The sequence below is a fragment of the Cricetulus griseus genome, chromosome 2, assembly GCF_003668045.3.
Source record: "Cricetulus griseus strain 17A/GY chromosome 2, alternate assembly CriGri-PICRH-1.0, whole genome shotgun sequence".
NCBI lineage: Eukaryota > Metazoa > Chordata > Mammalia > Rodentia > Cricetidae > Cricetulus > Cricetulus griseus.
In genome coordinates this window covers 30887832-30907834 of record NC_048595.1, presented here as the reverse complement: position 1 = coordinate 30907834, position 20003 = coordinate 30887832, and positions in this window count along the sequence as shown.

Below are 20003 nucleotides of genomic sequence, written 5' to 3'. Positions count from 1 at the left end.
ATTCAGCCAGTTGCTCAAACTGATAACTTGGAAACATCCTTGAATCCTCTCTATGAATAAGATACAGCCCGTAAAGGCAGCTGCTGTCAAGCCTGATGACCTGAGTTTGATCCCTGAGGACCATATGGAAGAAAGACCCAACTGACTCCCTTAACTTGTCCTCTACCTTCACAAGCACACCAGGGCACACTTGTGACAACACTCAATACATAAATATATGTGATGGAAGTTAGTTTTAGTGGTTGGAGAGATGGCTTAGTAGTTGAGTGTGCACTGCTCTTCCAGAGGACCACTTAGGATCCCAACACCCACATTAGTTTGCTTTACAGATGCCTGTACTCCAGCTTCAGGGGATCTGACTTTTCGAGCAAATCAAATTACTAAGTTTTTCTTTAAATGAGTGGGTGCTGAGTTTGATGGCACATGCTTATAATCCAGCTCTTAAAAGGCTGAGGTAGAAATGTTGTCAGAGTTTGAGGTGAGCCTGGTATGCACAGCAAGATGTTATCTCAAAAGGAAATCAGGAGTGAAAGGTATCAGGTGGTATTGGCTAGATAAATGAAAAATGGGGATAAAGCAGTGTAATTTGGGGCTAGAGAGAAGGCTCAGCATTTGAGACCTGAGGTTCTTATGATAGTTAAGTTTCAGAAGTGTTAAGTTCAATTCCCAGCACTGACTTGGCAGCTTACATTTCTCTGTAACTCCATTTCCAGTGAGACAGACATTCTCTTAGATATGCATTCAGGAAAAAACACCAATACACATAAGATGATAAAAGCTAATTTTTTAAAAGTGGAAGTTACCTGAATGTTCATCTGCCATAAAACAAGATCATATTTTTCATGGGTGGTATTGAACATCTCTTGGCCAATTCCTTCCTAGACAAATCAAAGGTGGCTGGCAGCTCTGAAGGTCAGATTGCAATGTATCAACAGTCACTTCACAGATTAAGCTATTTAATAAACTTTGGGTCCCCAAGCCATAGAGTCACAGGATCTTCCTCCCCCAAGGAAGGACACAAATGCAAATCTTCATAGAACATGAATCACAAGAGGCTGGGGAGATGGCTCAGTCAGGGAAGCGCCTGCCATGCAAATGTGAGTCACTGAGAATGTATTACATGTTCCCCTTAGGAAAGAAAAAATTCCAGGCAGAGCAGTAATCTGGTAATGTTAGCACTGGGAAGGTAGAGACAGGAGGGTCTTTGGAGCTTGCCTTTCAGCCAGCCTAGCTCAATAGTGAGCTCCAGCTTAACTGAGACACATTTTCTTATATTTTTCCTACCCCTCCTCCTCCTCCTCCTCTTCCTCCTCTGAATCATGTTACTCAGCATGCACACAGTAAATAAATAAATATAGTTTCAAATTTTTCAGCTAGAGGGCTGGAGAGATGGTTGAGTGTTTAAGAGTGTTTGTGCCCTTACAGAGGACTCAAGTTCAGTAGTAACCACATGGGTAGCTCACATCATCTGTAACTCCAGCTTGAGATGATCTGAGGTCCTCTTCTGACCTCTGTGAGCCCTGCAGTCACATGTGCACGTGCTCACCCCAAGGCCACAACATGCACACACAATTAAAAAAATAAAGCTTTTTAAATTAAAAAAATTTAAATTAGGGAGCAAGTGAGGAAGTCACCCAACACTTAACTCTGACCTCCACAGTACACTCATGCTCACACTTGTGTACACACATGGAGAAACATGTACACACACACACACACACACACACACACACACACACACACACACACACTCACATACATTCACACACACACACACAAAGAAAATAAACTAAGTTCACAAAGCTTCTCACAGAGACAACTTAAGGATACCTTTTTTTAATTGCTGTGAGAGTGTTTGAGTCATCACAGTCAATTCATTGGTATAGAAGAAACAGCAATTCTGTGTCAATGCTACCATGCAATAGAAGGGTACTTATAGCATCTGGGGTCTTTTGAAGAATACAACATCGATGTAGACTCAGTACAATTTAGGATCCTTAGCAAGAAGTTCACACACTTGGAGAATTGCATTCAGGTCCTTGTCCTCCATATCCTAAAAAGTGAACAGTGAGAAATCAAAGCTGGGACTGTTGGGAACTGGCATCTTCTCTAAGAAAGGAACTGATTAAATCTCAAGGATGTTTGAACAAGAATGTCCCCTATAGGCTCAGATATTTAAACATGTGGTCCCCAGTTGGTGTGCTGTTTGGGGATGATATGGAAAGGTGCAGCCTTTGTGTAGGAAGTACGTCACTGAAGTGGCATTTAAGGGCTCATAGCTTTGCCACACTTTGAGGTTGCTCTCCCTTCTTTCTGTTTGTAATGGAAACTATGCTCCATCACCTTCCTTTTCCTGCTGTCATGACTTTCTGCCATGATGACCTCTTGTTCCTTTGAAACCAGAAGTCCGTACCTAAGTTGCTTTTCATCATGTTGTTTTTATCAGAGAAACAGAAAAATGACTTACATAGGGTGAGACCCTCCTATCTTCATTAAAGTTCATGAGCATGCTGGCGCACGCCTACAGTGCCAATACTCAGGGGCTGGTGCAGGAAGATCAAGTTCCAGGCCAGACTGGGCTACATGGTAAAATCCTGCATCCCCAAACAAAATAAAACAAAACCACTGAAAATATGGTTTGTAAGGCAAAACATTCAAATCGGATAATATACCAACCCCCTCAGCAAACCTCTCAGGGAAAGAGCTGCCATCTTACCTCCATCAGGTTTTATAGACCCCCCCAAAAGCAGGATGTAAATTATAGCTACCGTGTTTTCAACCATGATGTCATCTGCATATGAGAGTTTTTGTAGACAACAAAAAGACAATGATCAAAATTCATGAGTCAAAACATTAAGTTTTTATTTTGTGTGTATGGGTGGTTTTCCTAAATGAATGCCTGTTCATCCTTAGGGGCAGTAACTGCAAAATCCAGAAGAGGATCTCAGGTTCTCTGCAAGTGGAGTTACAAACACTTGTAAACTTCCCTGTGGGTGCTAGGAACTGAACCTGGGTCCTCCAGTTCTCTTAACTACTGAGTCATCTATCCAACCCTGCTAAACTGCAATTTCCAAAATCCAATATTGCTGTTGGTTTTACTTGTCCCTCCAGGTCCACCTGCCCTTTAGCCCCATATAAATACACAGACACTATATTAATTATCCAACTGTTGGTTAATGACTAGGGCTTCTTATTGGCTAGTTCTGTCTTAATTATTAACTGATTTCTATAAATCTATGTATTTCCACGTGGTCTTGGTTTATCTGAGAATGGCCGGACCTGTTACTCCTTTGGCTGCTACATGGCGACTCTCCTTACAGGGCCTCTCTGCCTCTCTCCCCAGCATCCTCCTTGTCTCCTAGCCCTGCCTATCTTCCTGCCTCTACTGGCCAAACAGTGTTTTATTCATCAGCCATTAAGAGAAACACATATATAGAAGGACATCCCCAATCACAATATTGCAACACAATATTATAGAAAGAGACATTAATTTGATAATTATATGCTGAAGAATATTTTAAATGTCCTTGATTTTGGTAATTAAACAACTGTTTCTATAAGGGCATAACTATTGTATACACAATAAAAGATCTGGAGGTCTCAACATACAGCAGCCTGAAATCTGAGCAGAGTGTTTGAGGCAGCATTTGTTGGCACTCAGGGCAGCATAGCAGGTACAATGCAAAGTGCATGTGTTTGGTGTTGAGAACCAAGGCCCCAGTGGAGTGGGAGATGCCAACACTGCCAGAACAACTCAGTTCACTTCACCCTCGATTTTGAATTAATTTTTTCATATTCAGAATACTGTTGCCATATTATTCTCAACCACACATTCATTCCTCATGCTGTCTCAACCCACATTAAAAGAAACTGGAAGGCAGTGAATGAGGTCAGCCTGCAGAATGAAAGAAAATATTTGTCATACAGGTATCTGAGTTCAATGGCCAGAAGATATAAAGAATTCTTACACCATAGAAAGACAAATAGTACAATTAAGAAATAATGCGTGAGACTTGGTGTGTTGCCACATGTCTTTAATCCCAGCACAGTGGAGTCAGGGGCTGGAATATCTCTTGGGTTTGAGGCCAGCCTTGTCTACAGAGTGAATTCCAGCACAGCCAGAGCTACACAGGAAAATATTGTCTAGAACAAACAAACAAACAACCCCCTGAAAGAAAGAAAATAAAGTGTGTGTGTGTGTGTGTGTGTGTGTGTGTGTGTGTGTGTGTGTGTGTATATGTAGGTGGGAGTGGGGTAGACTGAAGAGATGGTTGAGTGGTTACATTGTGTACTCCTTTTGCAGAGGTCTCAAGTCCCAGCACCAAGGTCTGGTGACTCAAAACCACCTGTAAATCCAACTCTGGGGGTCAACTATTTTTTCTGTATACTGTGGGCACATGAACACAAGACATTCACACAAATAAATGTACATATACATAAAGGTCAACTTTTAAAAGATCTTTTTATGTGTGTGTTTTGCCTACATGTATGTATGTGCAAAACCTATGTGCCTAGTACGTGAAGAGTCAAGAAGAGGGCACTGACTCCTCTGGAGATAGAGGTACAAGCAGTTGTAAGCTGCCATGTGGCTGTGGGAACCCTACCTGGATCTTATGCAAGAGCATCTAATGCTATTGACTACTCTGCCATGTCTCCAGCTCCAAGTTAAAAAAATGTAAAAATATATATTGCATGGTGGTGGCTTCCTTTCTTCCATCATTTAGAAGACAGAGGCATTCAAAATAGAACTTAGAAATTGCTCACTAGTTAAGAGCACTGACTGCTCCTACCAGTACCCACATGGTGGCTTATATCTGTCTGTAACCATTCAAGAGGTTTGACCACACTCTTCTGACGTCTGTGGGCATTGCATGTAGTTGGTGTACAGACAAACTTAAAAGACAAACACCCATACACACAAAGAAAATAAATAAATAACCCTAAGAACATTAAAACAATCAAGTATCAAAAACTATATAAAAAATGGAAAAGGTGGAAAGCACATCTCCAAGTCGACAGGGAATGGCCAAAAGCACCATTGGTTTTTAATGAAATGTAAGCTAAAAGAACAAAGTTCTGATTCCAACCAGACAGGCTTCAAGAACCTGGAGATATAGGAACAGTTGTGTCCTACTAGTGGAAATGTAACAATGCAACTCCTGTGGAAAAGTGTGGCACTCCCTAAAAAGTAGCTAAGCATGTAATGATCAAATGACTAAGCAATTACACTCATAAGATTTTACTCAAGAAAAATGTAGACACACATCCAGATAAAACATCACACAAATGTTTACAGTAGTATTGTTGGTAATAGAAAAAGGAAAAAAAAAACAAGCCAAATGTCCATTACTGGATGAACAACCTGTGGTATAGTCACACAATGGAATACTATTCACCCATGAATAGGAATGAAGTATTGGAGCATGCTACAACCTGGATGACCCTCAAAGCATGTTCCGTAAAATAACCTACACAAAAGAGAAATTATCTGATCATTCACCTGTTATGTCCAGAATGAGAAACTACACAGCATAGAGAATAGGCAGGAGGTTATCAGGTGTGAGAGGAGGGGAAGGAGACAAGGACTTAACCCAAATGGAGGTTTTCCTGGGTGCTGATGGTTCTGAAACTAGAGGGAAGTTGTGGTGCCTCAGCTGGTGAACAGGCTCAATGATGATGAATTGTGCACTGAAAATGGTGAAGCTGATGTCACATGAATTTCCCCTCTTCAGGAACAGATAAAAGACAACTTCTGCATAACTTTGTAGTCAGGAGCTAACAAGCTGTGGAGGCCATGTCGGGCTGGAGAAGTAGCTCTGCTGATGGAGTGCTTGCCCAGCATGAACCAGGCCTCCGACAGGACCATAGGAGTGTATAAACTGGGCAAGGAGAACACACATGTGGTCCCAGCACTTGGAAGGCAGAAGGAGGAGGATTAGAAGTTCACTGTTATTCTTGGTTACTTAGCATTAATAAAAATAACAAGGGGGAGTCAGGTGTGTTGACACAAATCTGTAATCTCATCACTAAGAAGACTGAAACAAGAGGATTGCCAGTACCAGGATGAGGTACATGAAGTGCCTGAGGCTCACACAAGCAAAGACTAAAAAATGAAAACCAATTCCCCTGCTTCTCAGACAGAGTGACCTGTGGTATTTTACAAACAATTAGAACTTAAGGAGCCTGCACCCCAAATGGACAAACAGTGAGATAGGAGTCTCTACTTGACAAATAGTGAGCTGTGCCCTTGTCTGCTCAAACAGCTACACAGAGGAAAAAATGAAGCAAGGATAGATAACTGTTCCTAACACTGGTGAGAGTGCCTAACACCTGCTGGGGTGCAATTCTCTCTAAGAACTAGCCTGATGTGTTTCTGTCCATAGTGTCTAATCTGCATTAAACTCTGGTCTCAGTTCTGCTCTGGTGAATTCTTTTACCCCTGCACAACAAGCATTCCAGGACAACACAGCTTTGCTCAGTGACATGCCGAGTGCTGGACATGGCAGCATTTATCTCACATCCTCTGTGAGCCTGGATCTAGCCCTGGGGCCTGGATCAGCCTTGCAAAAGCTGTCCCTATTCACTAATTCTAATTCCTCTCTGTGGTTTTCTTTAACACATTCAAAAAAGATCACACTCTTAAATTCCTCTGTCAAGATGGCCACAGGTCTTCACATGGCTAAGTCTAATCATCAGTTCCCAGGCTGTTCATGACAGACCTTTCTAGCTGTGGTTTATTGACCTGCTGTGTTCCTTTTTGTTGGTGTTGGTGGTGAGGTATTTTTTTGTTATTGTTTTTGTTTGTTAGTTTTTGAGATGGAGCATCCCTCTAGAGTGTACAGGAACTTACTAGAATCTCACTGGTGACTGGATAATCTATCCGGTCCTTGAAATTGCAGCCATCTACCTTCCTTTGCTCCCCCAGCCCTGGGGCTGCAGGTGTCAGTCATCACTCTTGGCTTGTTTCCTTCTTCAAGGAACATTTTCTTCACTGGCTTCCAGGATACTGAACTATCCTGACCTCCCCCAACCCCTCAGGTTGGTCCTTCCTTTCTCTCTTCTTTGGTTTTCTTCATAGTCAACTACACCTCCAGAAGCTGTGGTGGCCCCAGTCCTGGCACATTCACTCCTGGGGTGACCTTACACTAGAACATGACTTTAAATTAAAGCCAGAGGCCAATGGCTCTGAACTGAAGTTCCCATCCTGAAACACCCCTGAAACTCCTCCCAGGTCTGTGGAAAGGGCGTCAGATTTACTAAATCAAAGCTGGGTGTGCCATCACGTGCCTGTAATCCCAGTATCCCAGGGTGGGACAGAGGATTCTGATTCACAGTCAGCCTGGACACTGAGCCTGGATTTACAACAAAGAGGCCCTCACCCAGAAAATAAAATGAGGTGGACATAGTGGTATACTCTTTTGTAACCTTACAACATGGAAAGTAGAAGGAGGATCAAGGGTTCAATGTCACCGTGGGACCTTGGACTTGAGGCTCCTATAATCCCAGGACACAGAAAGTGGAGGCAAGAGAATCATGGATTGGAGGCTAGCCTGCACTACATAGTGAGCTCCTAGACAGCCTTGCTAAATAGTGAAACCCAGTCTTAAAATAAATATGGAAACAAAATAAAACAGAGAGAAAGAAAAAGAGAAAAGTTCACCTAAGCTACATATCAATTAAATGATAACTTGGGCTACATGACAACCTGGGCTACATGAGACAATGACTCCAAAAATCAAATTACCCAGACACATTAACATAGTTGTATCACAGCACTTGAGCGTTAGAAGCAAGAGGAACAGAATTTTCAAGGGTATCCTTGGCCACCTAGAAAAATCTAGGTTGCAAGGGGTTATATGAGATTAAAGAAGCCAATATACAGGGCTGGCATGTTTCTACATTTGGGAAAGACATATGCTGCCAAGCATAATGACCTGAGTTACATCCCTGGGACTCACATAGGAAAAGGAGAGAACTGACTCTCCAAACTGTCCTCAGACCTCGACATGTGCTGACGCACACACACACACACACACACACACACACACACACACACACACACACAGCAACACAGAGATACAGATGCACACACACACACACCATAACTCCCTACAGAAATCAAGCTCACAGAAATACACACATGCAAAATTAAATAAAAATAAAAAACACATTTAAAAGCCAAAAGTAACATAAAACCTGAAACAACAATAAAGACCCTTAAATTAAGTAGAGACAAAAACAGAATCTAATTTTAGTTTGTTTGTGAAAGGGTCTTGCTATATGTGTCAGTTTGGCCTCGAACTCAGGATCTTGCTGCTTCTTCCTTCTGCTGGAAGAGAATAATCTTCTCTCTCTCTCTCTCTCTCTCTCTCTCTCTCTCTCTCTCTCTCCTTCCCCTCTCTCTCAGTCCCTCCCCCCCCTCTCTCTCTCTCTCTCTCTCTCTCACACACACACACACACACACACACACACACACACACACACACACACACACACCAAGTCCACCTCAGATGTGCTCACACTCCCAGATACTCCATCTTGGTAAACTGGCATCACTTTTGAATTGTCAAAGCAAAAGCTGTGGTGCAGTCTCTGCCCCTTTCTCTCTCACACCATATCAAAATCACTCGATGCCACCCTCCATTATGTCAAAGTTCTACAACTTCCCTATACTTCATGTTACCACACATCCCTCACTACACAGCTCTGAGCCAAAGGCATCTCTAGGTTTAAGGTACTGCAGTGTCCTCTTGCAGCTCTCTGTGACACCTACAATTTATTCTCAGCAAAGCAGCTAAAACAGAAATAAGGACACTGTGGGGCAAGATGGACAGGCTGTCATGCCTTTAATCCATAAGTCCTGATCCCATAGAGACTCTCTCCTCCCTCTCTACAGTCCACGGAATGTGCCTGGCCCTGATTCCTCCTCACCTAATCACAGGAGGAGAAGAACAACTGACTATCTACAGGATAAAGCCAGGGGGTCTCCAGGACAAACAGGTCACTGATCTGAATCTTACACAGGGACTCTCCTTAAGAGGAGTCTTCAAGAAAACCAGTCTTCACAGCTAATAAATCAAGATTCCCAAAGACCTTGAGAATCTCTGTAGTTTTCTCTGTGGACAAGCAGCCTGAATTCCCTGTGGTCACAGTTGACTCTGTTCCTCTGTCCCTTTCTTTCTAATGACAGCTTCTCCTCAGAGCTCAGAGTCACAGTTTTTGTTTCAGTAACCACTAGGAGGGTCTGCATGACCATCTAGTGTCACCAGTAGAGCTATCCTTTCATTTGATTTTTAACTTTAGCTAAATATATATTATTATTTTTGGGTCTCCCCATGTGGCTCAGGCTGACCTGGAATTTGCCATGTAGGTCATACAGGTCTCAAATTTACAGAAATCCGCATGCCTCTGCATCCTGAATGCAGGTGAATTCCTTTCTTAACCTTGTGCTTACAGGCACTAGCTACACAATGAGCTCAGAACAATTCTTTGCAAATGTAAAGCAGGCAGCTTGTGCTACCCATCCTCTCAAAACTTCCTCGTCCAGTTCCAAGTCCTTCTACTGTACTGAGAGCCCCAGCAGACATGTCCCCCTGTCTTCCTGTGCTCCCTCCTCCTGCTGCACTGATTGGGATGTCACAGGCTCAGCTCAGGGCCTTTGCCTCCTGCTGTTCCTTTGACCACACATCCATATGGCATCTTCCCTCATCCCCTTCAGACCTGCTCAGTTGTCACTCTCTGGGAGAGTCCTTTCCTAACATTGTTTTCTGCAAGCTCACACTCACACCTCCAGCTCCAGCTCCTTCCAGGCTCTCTGTCTCCACAGCACTCATCACCATTGGAAACTTTCCCTTATTTCTTCATAGTATTTTTCCCTGCTGGAAAGTAAGTTCCAGAAGGACAGAGAATTCAGTCTGTGTCATGCTCAGGTGTAGTCGGTGCTGTGTGGTAATTGTATAAAAGACATGCAGGAATCTGGCAGATCTCTATTGAATGTATGAAGGAATGAAAGCGTGAGTGCGCTGCCTGGCTCTGCAGGGACCAATGGCCTGACGGTCAGAGGCACCTTACTGGGTGATGCCATAGCCGCTAGTATTTTAACAAGGACAGCACAAACTCTAGAGTTGCCAGCTCTTTCTGAGAGTTCACCAAAGGAAGGAAAACTCCTTTCCTTCAAGTGCAGAGCAGTTGCCAAATCCCAAAACATCAGGCCAGGCAGGGGCTGTGGAATCACTGTCCTGCCCTTCCAGCTCTGGCTTTACAGATGGGAACTCAGGCTGGAAAAGGAAGAGTGCTGCATGCCCTCTGTCCATGTAATGCTTACGCACCTATCTCATTCCAGATCACACACCTCATTCTCAGTCAGGCATGGTGGCCCACACCTTTTCCCCAGCACATGGGAAACAGAGGCAGGTGGATTTCTGAGTTCAAGACCAACCTGGTCTACCATAGTGTGTAGGACAACCATGACTGCACAGAGAAAAACCTGTCTTAAATCATACCAAAAGATGTGCTTCCCTTCTGTTTGTTTGTTCTGGAAGGTGATACCTCTGTTTCCAAGAAACAGGATATAGACTTCATTTGAGGTTTGGAATGGTTTCAACAACCAACCACAGGGAGGGGAATGCCACCTGCCCCCATGCCTGTCAAAAGAACTAGTCTCTTCTTGGCCAGGACAATTTTGTTTAGAGCAGGGACTGACAATGTATCCCTGGCTGGCCTGAACTCACAGACATTCATCTGCATCTGTCTCAGTTGCTGGTATTAAAGATGTGTGCTACCAGCTCCCTCTCCCCTACCCTCATGCTCCCAATTAGCTCAGGAGATCCTACCCTTTTTCATTCTCCAGGGTCCATGGATTTTTCTCTTAGAGTCCTTCTTGTTTTCTAGTTCCTTTGGTGATGAGGATTGTAGGCTGGTAAACCTTTGCTCTATGTGTAAAATTCATATATGAAAGTCCCTTCTTACACCAGGGAAAAATACAGATCCACTACCAGGGGCCCCATAGAGTGCTGAGGCCTCCTCATTGACATCCACATTCAGGGGTCTGGATCAGTCCTGTGCTGGCCTCCCAGACAGCAGTCTGGGGTCCATGTGCTCCCCCTTGTTCAGGCCAGCTGTTTCTGTGGGTTTCACCAGTCTGGTCCCGACCTCTTTGGTCTTCATTCCTCCATCTCTGCAACTGGGTTCCAGAGTTCAGTTCAGTGTATAGCTGTGGGTGTCTGCCTCTACTTCCATCAGCCACTGGATGAGGGCTCTAGGATGGAATAAAAACTAGCCATCAATCTCATTATAGGGGAAGGGCATTTCGGGTAGCCTCTCCACCATTGCCTAGATTGGTGTCATCCTTGTAGATCACCGGAAATCTCTCTAGTGCCAGATCTCTTCTCAGACCTATAATGGCTCCCTCTGTTATGGTATTGCTCATCCTGCTCTCCTCTATTCTTCCCCTGACTCAACCTTTCTGCTTCTCCATTTCCTCCTCTCCCAGAAGGGACTTTGAGAGCCCATCCCACAGGAAGGGATGCTCTCTTGGCCTGGACACATGGGGGAGGGCCTAGGCCCGGCCCAGGATGATGTGGTGGACTTTGGGGAGCCCCCATGGAGGGCCCTACCATCCCTGGGAGTGGAGGGTGGATGGGGTGGGGGGCTGGTAGTGGGTTGGGGAGGGGACGGAGAGGGAGAGGGAGAGGGAGAGGGGGAGGGAGAGGAAGAGGGAGAAATGACTGACATGTGAAGCAAGCTTGTTCCTAATTTGAACTAATAAAAAAATTAAAAAAATAAAGGTGTGTGCTTCTATGACTGATCTGTGCAGCATTTTACATGATTCTGCTTTGTAAAGTTATATTTCCATAGTAGGTATGGGGGCCCAGGCCTATAATCCCAGCACTTTGAGGCAGAAGCAGGAGGAGCAAGAGTTCAAGGTCATCCACAGCTACACATAGAATTCCAGGACAACCTGGGCTACATGAGAGAGACCCATCAGGCTTCTTTCTCAATCCCTCTCACCTTATTTTTGAGACTGTTTCCCATTAGCCCTGGAACTTGGTGATGTGGTTAGACTGTCTGGCCAGCACGCTGCAGGGATCCCCTTGTCCTTCCTCCTCAGCACAAAGATCACAGGTGCTCACCCCTGCATCTGTGGATGTGGGATCTTGCTGTGGAACAATCTTTTTGTACACTATGAGTATGTATTACTTTCATTGGATAATAAAAGCTGATTGTCTGATAGTCAGGTAGGAAGTATAGATGGGAAATGCAGACTAAGAGGATGTTGGGAAGAAGAAGGGTGGGAGTCACAGGAGTCAGGGGATTGTCTAGCTTGACACCGAACGAGGTGGACACACAAAATGGAATAGAGATAAAAACCACCACCCTCAGGGCAGCACATAGATTAATAGAAATGGGCCAAGTTATAAGAGCTAGGTAGTAAGAAGCCTGAGGTATCAGCTGAGCATTTATAATTATTATAAGCCTCAGTGTGTTTATTTGAGATCTTTCTTGGCGCCAGGATCTTTGCCTACTGCTTAGCTGGGGATCTCTGCATCTGTTTCCATCAGTTACTGGAAGAAGGTTCTATGATGTCAATTAATGTGGTCAACAATCTGATTACAGGGGAAGTCCAGTTCAAGTACCCTCTCCACTATTGCTTAGAGTCTTAACTGGGGTCATCCTTGTGGATTCCTGGGAACTTCCCTAGTGCCAGGTATCTCGCTAACCCCATAATGGCTTCCTCTATCAAGGTATCTCTTTCCTTGCTCTTACTCTCTGTCCTTCCTCCAATTCAACCATTTCCTCATGATTGCCACTCCACTCCTCCCTCTCTCCCATTTCCTCCTCTCTCCTCCTCTCCTACATTCCCTATTTACTCAGGAGATCTTGTCTGTTTCCCCTTCCTAGGCAGATCCATCTATGTCTTTCTTAGTGTCTTCCTTGTTATGTAGCTTCCCTGGGCTTGTAGACTGTAGGCTGGTTATCCTTTCTTTTATGTCTAATATCCACTTATGAGTGAGTACATGCTATATTTGTCTTTCTGGGTCTGGATTACTACCCTCAATATGTAGGGGAAGCTGTAGGCACGCCTATTTAGGGGATGGCTACAGGTATGTCTGACCACACCTGCAAGGGCGTGGTCAGGGTGAGGTAGAGTGAGAGGCAGTCAGGTACTTGGGCACTTTCGGTTTCCTTTTTGGCTTTCTGTACAGACTACTGCCGCGCCGGCTGGCTAGGTTGCTCTGTAAGTAAGGCTTTTCCCTATTAAATACCCTTGTATTTCTACCTGAGTCTGTATTGGTAATTTCCCACATTATCTGGTTGTCATGAATGGGATACTGGAAACCTAGCCTCCATTTGGGACAGTCCCGGGTCCCACCGGGACTCCGGCCTAGGCTGGGAAAGCATCCTTTCTCCACAGGTGCTCCAGGCTTGCAGCCGACCCGCTGTGCCACACAAGCACGCCTGGCTGCTCCTGAGCTGATCAGAACCATCTGCCTAGCTGGAGACTTCTCGACCTCCCACGGTTTTACCATCTTACACCTGGAACCAGCCCGGACTGTGGCCTACCTGCACCCCGGAGGCCTTCTGCCCTAGAGACGAGTAGGCCTCTGCGGCTTTCAGCAGGGCCTGAGGCTTCCCCTGGCTGCTGTGGTGGTAAAGTCGCATCTCTTTCAGTGGTTGCAGCCACAAGGCCGTATACTCTCTAAGATAAGTGCAGCCCTTTGTGACCTCTCTCCACTGCTGCCACTGACCACTGCCAAATGCTGTGCCAGGTAGCTGAATGCCTGCGCTACCTACTGGTCAAATATAGCTACTGCATCTGGAGTAGAAATCAGGTAAAATTATGGTGGAATATTTATCATTCACTAAAATTGGTAATATTTTTACTTAATTACGTGAATTCAATGTTTGAGGAGGATGCTAATCTGCCAATTACCAGCCTATATGCCATAATGGCAGTGAGCTTGCTGGTACAAATAATATTACTAGCCAGAGGACTCAGGAACAGGGATAAGGATAACCTCACCACCTACTTACAGGAAATAACAGCTTTACACAGTGAGGTTTTGGAGAATAAATTAGGTCAGACCACAATTGTGCAGCAAGTGGAACAGAAATTGGATGATAAGCTTGGCTCTGGGTCCAATACACTAAAGACAGAGCTATCTGTTACCCAAGATGAGATGCAATGTATTTATGATAAGATAAACACAGAGATCCTCCATGTCTGAGGCCTTAGAGGCTAGGCTGTCAGAAGACCATGGCGAGCTAAAGAATATCTGTAGCCAGCTAGAAACTCAGATAGGCACTGTTACCCAGAAACTAGATGCAAAGGTGCAAAATACCCAGGATAGGGTTGAAGAATTGGACAGTGACATTCAATCAATTATTGAAGCATCTAAGGTAGCAGATCACAAATTTGAGTCTAGATTTGAATGTTTGGAAGATAATTACAGTACAGGGCTGACAGATTACATAGGTCCATACCGTCGATTGCTGAGGACTCAAAATCAGCAAATCATGACCTTGAATCTAGACTCCAATACCTAGAAGGCAGTTTCCATACCATCCAGATGCTGCCTAAGGACGACTGTATTAAAGACCTAGAAAAATGTGTAGAGGATCAGTTAGAGCAACTTACAGATTTACTAACATGCTTGGAATCTTTTATGATTAAGGAGTTGAAACTTTTGATAAGGATATCATTAAAGATCATTGGGATGCCTCAGAGGCAGAATCACTCCAATCCAGGGCACCTACTCCACCCAGGTATCATGACTATTCCTCTAAGGTTGTTACTTATACACCATTAGTGTACCCAGCTACCATGGTAGAAAAGCCAGCTTCTAAGAAACACCCTCAGGGACAGGTGGCTTATGAATGGCAACCTATACAGCTGAAAGATCTTAAAAATATTAAAGAATCAGTTGTCTCATATGGTCTCCATAGCCCATACGTAAAACAGCTATTACATTCATGGGCAACCTTTAACAGGGTGACACCCACAGATAGGGAACGATTGGTAGCAGCTGTACTTGAGAATTCATGCCAAATCCAGTGGAGGGCATTGTTCAGGGAAGAGACGAAGCTCCTTGAGCGTCAAGGCATAAAGGAAGATTTTGAAGCCCCCTAGATAAGATTCTTGGTGAGGGTATTTATGCTAACACACAGGTTCAGGCTGAAGATGACAACCATATACTGTCCCTATGCAGGAAAGCAGCATTGAACACCTGGGATAAGGTTCGTGGGCCAGGAGAATGCCTAGAAGCTTATACCAGAATAGAACAGGGACCTATAGAACAGTTCTAGGACTTCTTACAAAGATTAACTAGGGCAGTAGAATTACAGGTAACAGATCCGGAAACAAGACAATCAATTATATATACAATAGCTTATGAAAATGCAAACCCAATATGCAAAAGAATAGTTTTGCCTTTAAAGATCAGATCAGCTCCGCTAGAAGAATGGGTTTTGTATGCAGCCAACATACACTATAATGCACAAGATACTAGAGCTTGGGTAGGAGAAGCCATCTCCAAAGGTTTAAAAAGGCAACAGGAGATTAAAAGTTCTAGAGGTGAGGATGCAAGAGCTTGGGAAAGAGAAGCCCCTTTCTCTATAAGTACCAAGAGACTAGACGTTACTACTACTATGAAGCAGAACCTTGGGTAGGAAGAGCCTTCCCCTGGAGACCACGAAGGCGCCAGGAACCTAGATGTTTCAGCTGTGGTAAAATGGGACATACTAAGAGAAATTGTAGACAAATTTCTAACAATGCCTCATATGGAAGGCCATTGCCTTCTGTATTGTGTAGAAGATGTGGTAAAGGCAGGCACTGGACCAATGAATTAGATCGACCAGAGACATTCAAGGAAACCTGTTAAGGCCGTGAAACCCTGAGGGGGGGGCCTCAAGAAGTCCCCCACATTGAGAAAGGTCTGGTCATTCCCAGTAGCAGTGGGAGACAATCTCTCACAGGACGAATAGTTTTTAGCCTATTGTGAAAAATGATACTGCTCTAGATGGTAGTTTGAATAGTGATGAAGAATCAAATGTGACTGGACAAAGTGAGAAACGCATATTTTGGCAAACTTCTATTAATGATAAAAGACCTTAGTTAAAAGTGAAAATTAATAATAAAGTTATTTCTGGCTTACTAGAAGCTGGGGTGTATGTGACTATTATTACCCAAAAGTCTTGGCCTCAGAAATGGCCTCTTAGAGAGGCGAATGTACAATATTTAGGAATTGGAACTCTATCTAGAGTTCAACAGAGTGCTAACTCGGTGGTCTGCATTGGACCGGAAGGACAAAAAGGGAGACTGAAACCATACACGGCAGATATAGCTATAAACCTCTGGGGTCGTGATATTTTACAGCAATGGAATACTCGGATTAATATTCTTCCAGTGTTGGCTACAAATTATGTACAATCTTTAGATAGTAGGAAAGATCTGGTAAGATGCTATGGAAAACGTTTACCAACCATCCATGCTGTACAGATACTAGGTACAAATGATGGACCTTCAGAGGAGCCAAAGGCCCTGCCATTGAAGTGGCTTACAGATGAACCTGTTTGGGTAGGACAATGGCCTATGACCTCTGAGAAGCTAGAGACTTTATAAAAGTTAGTACAGGAACAGCTAGACCCTGGACATATAGAGGAATCTACCAGCCCTTGGAATTCTCCTGTATTTGCTATCAAAAAGAAGTCAGGTAAGTGGAGAATGCTGACAGACCTGAGAGCCATAAATAAGGTAATTCAACCAATGGACTCTCTGCAACCTGGAATGCCATTGCCTTCCTTGATACCTAAAGGATGGCCTATCATAGTTATTGATCTAAAAGACCATTTTTTTCACAATACCGTTTCAGGAAAATGATGGAGAAAAATTTGCATTTACTGTACCAACTCTTAATAATTCACAGCCAGTCAGGAGATACCAGTGCAGAGTTTTGCCACAAGGAATGCTAAATAGTTCTACTTTGTGTCTTTTCAAAAGAAATTTTCACAATCTCTTGTTTATCATTACATGGAAGATATTCTTTTATCAGATTCCAATAAGGAAACTTTGGAACGTATGTTTGACTTGGTGAGGGAAGTTCTGCCTCGATGGGGGTTACAGATTGCCCCAAAAAAGATAAAAAGAGGAGATTCTATTAACTATTTAGGTTACAAAATAGATTTATAAAGAATCAGACCTCAAAAGGTACAAATTAGAAGGGATTGTTATCAAACTCTTAATTCTCTTCAGAAACTATTAGGGGAAATTTCTCAATTACAGATGATTATTGGTGGAGAAATACATGACTTAAAGCATTTAAAAATGGCCCTTAAAGGTGATAAGGACCAAAACAATCCAAGAATATTATCCGCTGACGCAGAAAAAGAGTTACAATGGGTAGAAAACAGAATATTGGATGCACATGTAGATCGGATAAACCTTAATTTAGACTGTATTCTGGTTATCATGCCATCTAGAGAATACCCTTCTGGGATTCTGATGCAGAGGGAAGACACCATATTGGAGTGGATATTTCTGCCACATAAACAGAGTAAAAAGTTAAAGACATATATAGAAAAGATTTCTGATTTGATTTTAAAGGGAAAATTAAGACTTTGCCAACTGACTGGAAAAGATCCAGCAGAAATTATAGTACCTTTAACTAATGAGGAAATTTCCTCCTTGTGAAAGGATAATGAATATTGGCAAATAGCTCTTACTGACTTTTTGGGAACAGTTAGCAACAATTATCCCAAAACTGACAAAATTAAATTCATAAAAAAGACAGTCTGGATTCTTCCACGTATTGTAAGACAAACTACCATTTCTGGAGTTCTTACCTTCTACACTGATGCCAACAAATCAGGTAAGGCAGGTTATATAGCAGGTGAGGGAAGTAAAGTAGTTCAAAGTCCGTATACATCTGTACAGAAGGCAGAATTATATGCAATTCTCATGGTGCTTATGGATTTTACAGAACCTCTTAATATAGTTACTGATTCCCAATATGCTGAGAGAGTCGTCTTACACATTGAGACTGCAGAATTTGTTCCTGATAATACAGAATTAACTTCTCTGTTTTTACAATTACAGGAAACTATCAGAAACAGAAGTAGTCCTATACACATTATACATATCAGATCCCATGTGGGTCTGCCAGGCCCACTAGCACAAGGTTATGATGAGATTGAGCTTTTATTAATTGGAAGTGTTTTAGAAGCCTCAGAATTTCATAAGAAACATCATGTAAATAGCAAAGGTTTGAAAAAGGACTTCTCCATCACTTGGCAACAAGCCAAGGAGATAGTGAGAAACTCTCCTACTTCTTCTTTTTATAATCAAACTCCATTGCCAGCAGGTTGTAATCGTAAGGGCATTTGGAGAAATGAAGTTTGGCAAATGGATGTCTTTCACTTTGCACAATTTGGAAAATTGAAATATGTGCATTATACTATAGACACATTCTCAGGGTTCCAATGGGCTACTGCTCTGAACTCTGAAAAGGCTGATTCTGTTTTTACACACCTGCTAGAGGTGATAGCAGTTATGGGTATACCTGCACAAATAAAAACTGACAATGCTCCAGCATATGTCTCTACAAAATTAGAACAATTTTTCAAATATTATAACATAAAACATGTTACCTGCATACCACACAATCCTACAGGACAAGCAGTGGTTGAGAGATCTAATAGAACACTTAAGGAGATGCTCAACAAACAAGCTTGGAAGACTAAACCCCCAAACATAGGTTGCATAATGCTTTATTAACACTAAACTTTCTTAATGCCAATGAAAAAAGACAAACAACTGCAGAAAGACACTGGACTACGGAAAACACTGCTGAACTCAATCAGCCAGTATACTTCAAAGATGTACTAGCCTCTGTATAGAAACCAGCACATGTGTTACGATGGGGTAAGGGTTTTGCATTGGTTTCCACAGGAGAAGAAAACGTTGGATACTATCAAAGTTGACCAAGATTCGAGTTGAAAAGGAAAAGCCTCTCGACGACGAGGAGAAATGACAGGTATTCTACTAAGGTATATCTTATAAACTAAATAGAAGCCTCCCAAAGGAAAGGGAAGTGTTTTGCTTTTATCTTCACAGGAAAACTCATCTCCAGAAGGCAAAGGACACTGCATGGGTAGATACTTAAGAAGAGAATGTAGCTATAACCATCAAACAAAAGGAATGTGCCGTACGGTAAACTTTACAGCTGTTTCTCAGAGAACTCTATTTCTCTTTTCCAGTCCCTATTCAGTTAAACCAATGCTGGATTTAGAGGTGGATTTGGCTTTCCTTCTCTAAAATCCAAGCACGTTATTTAACTAAACTTAGAGTGTCTGTGTTGTATCAAGAAGCCAATTGATGTAATACAGAATAAAAAAGAATTTAGGGGACTGTCTTTTTCTTTTCTTGGATCTTTCTTTCAAGGTGTACATCCTCTCATAATTGTTATTATCCCCTGGTTGCCTTTCCCAGTATGTGTACATCACAAGCAAACATTTCTCTGCTGTTTATGTTTGAGTCCCACAAAGCCAATGAAGACCTCCCTGACAGCAATCCCTGGACACTCTGGAAAGAAAATGAGCCACACCTACTTGACTGCACTGGATCCAACTTGCTCCATTTCAACCGACACTGCCGCCAGAGCTTCGCTGGTACTGATTTTAATCAAGTTGAGGATTTCAAGGGGGGGGTCTTCAAACAAGCAAATCCCATCTAACATGGACTGGATACAATTCATTCAAGACTTTTACTATACTAACATTTTCTCCCTACAGGACCCCATAAGGATGTCATCATCCCATTTCAGCAGGAAGTAACTTGGAGGATGCTGCGCCCCCCTTTTGCCCATTGTTGTCACTTAGGATAGTGTATATACCTAGTTAGGGATAGCTTCCTATTGTTTATGGTTGGGATTGGAAGGTGGTGTTCAGGCTTGGACACCTCTTTCAGATGACTTTAGGGTTTAGTTAAAATAGATAGATAGGATGTG